The sequence below is a fragment of the Hemitrygon akajei genome, chromosome 10 (genome assembly GCF_048418815.1).
Source record: "Hemitrygon akajei chromosome 10, sHemAka1.3, whole genome shotgun sequence".
Classification (NCBI taxonomy): domain Eukaryota; kingdom Metazoa; phylum Chordata; class Chondrichthyes; order Myliobatiformes; family Dasyatidae; genus Hemitrygon; species Hemitrygon akajei.
Window position 1 is genome coordinate 80,893,585 of NC_133133.1, and position 3,607 is coordinate 80,897,191.

Below are 3,607 nucleotides of genomic sequence, written 5' to 3' on the forward strand. Positions count from 1 at the left end.
GATGCTGGGGGTCTTTGATGATGGATGCTGCTTTCTTGTGGCAGCACTTCTTGTGAATGCACCCAATGGTGGGGAAGGTTTTGCCTCTGATGGTCTGTATCCATCACCTTCTATAGGCTTTGCTGTTCTTGAGTACTGTATTGGTATTTCCATGCCAGGTTGTGATGCAACCATTAGGATGCTCTCCACCTTGTATATATATATATATATATATGTAATTTTCTTTGTTTTTAGTTTCACATGTCAAATCTACACAACTTTCTAGGACGGTAGATTCACTGTCATCTCTTCTTTGTAATTACACTTGCATGCTGGTCCCAGAACAGATCCTCTGGTATATTAACAGCAAGAAATGTTCCTAATGTACCTGCCTCAACCATTTCCTCTGGCAGCCCATTCCATGTATGGACAATGCTCTGGGTGCAAAAGTTGCTCCTCAGGTTCCTATTGTATCTCACCACTTTCACCATAAACTTGTGCCCATTAGCTTTTGATTCCCTAACCTTGAATGTTTGTACACACCTCCATGTCACCCCTCATCCTTCTATGCATCAATGAAAAAAGTCCCAACCTGCTAGTAAATCTCCTCCACAGTCTTTCCAACCTATTGGCATCTTTCCTATAGCAGGTTGACAAAACTAAACATATTTCAAATGAAGCCTCACCAACATCTTTTATAACTGCAACATTACAAACTATCTCCTATACTTAGTGTCCTTGATAAAGGTCAACATGCCAAACCACTTCCTTAGAAATCCTGTCTACTCATGATTCCACTTTCAGGGAACCACATACCTGCTCCTCAAGATCCCTCTGTTCTACAGTGCACCCCAGGGTCCTTCCACTCACTGTAAACTGAGAGTACAATTTATTTTCAATATTAGACTCTCATGTCAAAGAAGAAGACTCTGGAAAATATAAAATCAACAAATCTGAACTCAGTTAAATAGAGAAAATTTTTATTTTCAGTACCAGACCCATTAATCCTGGTTACAGGGACTGCTCAGTCTGAACACCAAAGATGAGAAGATCTCTCACTGTTATTTCTGTCATGATCGTGACAGATCTGAACAAGGTCTGAACAAGGGGTAGTGTTGGGATTTGAATGTTGCCTGGTGGGCCACAGTTGCCCCTTCCATCTGTACCTGCCCATTAGGATGGCTGGGATGAGGCAGCCTCCAGCTGGGCCTCCTTGAACTGGGTGGCACATGTCTTTGGATCCTGCTCATTGTGCATCTGTAGACAGACAGGAAGAGAAGGGTCAGGGTGAAAGTTAGGAGTACTCGGGCAACCTTCAACCCATCAAGGTCTGTCTTAGTCCCTTTAGCAAGAGCTGTTCAAACAGGACCCTCCCACCCACAGAGCTTTCTGTTCATTCTGTCTCCTATCTCCCTCCACTTACTGCTGCCCATTAGTCCCTCCCATTAGTTCCCTTTCCAAAACCCACTCATTTTCCATTTCCTTCGTCCCATCATCACTCTGTCCCACACATCTCCCCTTCGCTTCGCAATTCTCCAAACCTCCCTCTCCTCACTCCTCCACTCAACTCCCCTTTGTCAGCTCCAAATACACCTCCCTCACTTCCATTCTCCTTCCTCATTCCTCCATACCCATCTACCTCATCCCATCCCTCCCCATACACATCTCGTACTTGACCTCTTCTTTCTTCACCCATCCCACTATTTTCATTTCTCTCCTCTCCAGCTCTCCCTCCTCCATCATCATCCCCTCACTCCTCCACTCATCCCCTCCCTCACTGATCTTATCACACCCCATCCCACCCTCATTAATGATCTCTACTCATCGCTTCCAACTCCCCCATCCCTCCTCGCCCTCTGTCTCCCCATTTCATTTGGCCTCCACCCCTTCTTGTTTCCCCTTTCATTCCCTCACCTCCCTCTTCTTTCATTCCTGTTTCACCTCTTCCCTCAGCTCCTCCCTGCACACCTACCCTCAACCAACAACCTCCATCATCTCATCACCCTCCCTCCCTTTCCCTCAATCACCCCAGTACTTACTCCCCTTCCTTCACTTCTGCTTCACACCCTCCTCCCAAACCACTCCTCTCACACTCCCCACCACCACTGCAACCCTTACCTTTGCCACAAATTCCAGCATCTTCATCTTGGAGGTTTCCCGGGCAGCACGGGGCCCCCATCGGAACTCGTTCTCAGCAGGGTCCGTGTGGGGAATGCGGCTATAGTCCAGGTATCTGGGGAGGGGTGAGGGAGCAGGCAGGGTGAAATCATGGCAAAGAGCCCCACAGGTCCCTCTGAGAGGAAACTCCCTCTGCACTGCCCCAACACACACTCCTGGGGTCAGACACAGAGATGACATGCCATTACTCACTTCTGTTTCACAAACTCCTCCGTGATCAGCTTCTTCATGTCACCAAAGTCCTGGTGTCTCTCGCTGAACAGGAGAGTGAAAAAGTATAAATGACCAGTGTATTGCCATACAAATCTCTTGTACTCAAACACTCCGACTGTATGCCTTCTTCACTGCCCTGTCCATTGTCTGGGAGTAATAACCTTAGACCTAAAGATCCTTCTCCTATACTATACTTCAAATTTACTACATCCTGCTTCTGATGTTTTTTACATTTGTATTAATTCAGGAGATGTGGGTTTCACAGGCATAGCAAGCATTTATACCAAGCACACCCATCTCTTGTTGTTCCCAGAGGCTTAGGGATCTCCCCTCTTGAACCTCCGCTGTCTTTGTTTACCAACAATACAGAACAGCATGGGACTGGTTGCAATGCGGTCCCCTGCAGCAATTCGAAAGCGCAGGAAGCTGCAGAGAGTAGAGACCCAGCCCAATAAATCATGGGCACATCCCCCTCCCCACCATCAGTGGTACATAAGGGAGGCACTGCCTTAAGAAAGCAACATCCAAAGATCCAGAGCATGCCATCTTCTCACAGCTCCCATCGGGCAGGAGGTACAGAAGCCTGAAGTCACTCACCATCAGGTTCAGGACAGCCACTTCCCTTCACCCATTTGCTTCTTGAACCAGCTGACACAACCCTAATCACTACCTCACTATGACCACTTCACACTACAAAAGGACTGTTCTATTTGCGATCTTCTAAGATAGAGTCAAATTTGTGTTGAATTGATGTTTTTCTCGTGAATGTTGTGCACTTGATGCACTGTGCCTGCGATGCTGCTGCAAGTAAGCACCTGTGCATCCAGGTACTCGCACATCTGACAATAAACTCCACTTTGCTCTGGAGACCGGGACCATCGGAATAAACATTTGGAAAGACATCAGTCACCCGTTACCTGGGATCGATCCGTAATTTTTTCAGAGTGTGCCATAGGAGAGCTGGGAGTGGTGAGGGAGGAGAGAGCGGGTGAAAGGGGGTTGAGGGGAGGGTGAAATGGAGGGAAAGCGGAGGGAAGTGAGAGGGAGAGAAATTGCAAGACAAGTATGAAACTCTGCAATACAAAGATGCCGATGTGTTAACATATAAATTGTAACCGTTTGAGCAGTTTGCGATTTACAGGCTCAGTCTGGACTTAACTTCCTGTGCCTGCTTGTCTCTGAGAAAGTGACAGGGCACTCCCTCCTCACCACCTCTCCTGTGACATAGAGTTCCCTC

General features: G+C 47.3%; 1 long non-coding RNA gene across 1 annotated transcript; it reads right to left on the reverse strand.

Moving 5' to 3' along the window:
• Window positions 1-2,103: 2,103 nt before the first annotated feature.
• LOC140734091 (uncharacterized) lies at window positions 2,104-3,405 on the reverse strand. Its single transcript, XR_012100468.1, has 3 exons — window positions 3,288-3,405; window positions 2,350-2,412; window positions 2,104-2,212 (listed from the first exon to the last, which is right to left on the reverse strand). It is a non-coding gene; the product is annotated as an uncharacterized lncRNA (long non-coding RNA).
• Between the last annotated feature and the right edge of the window lie 202 nt (window positions 3,406-3,607).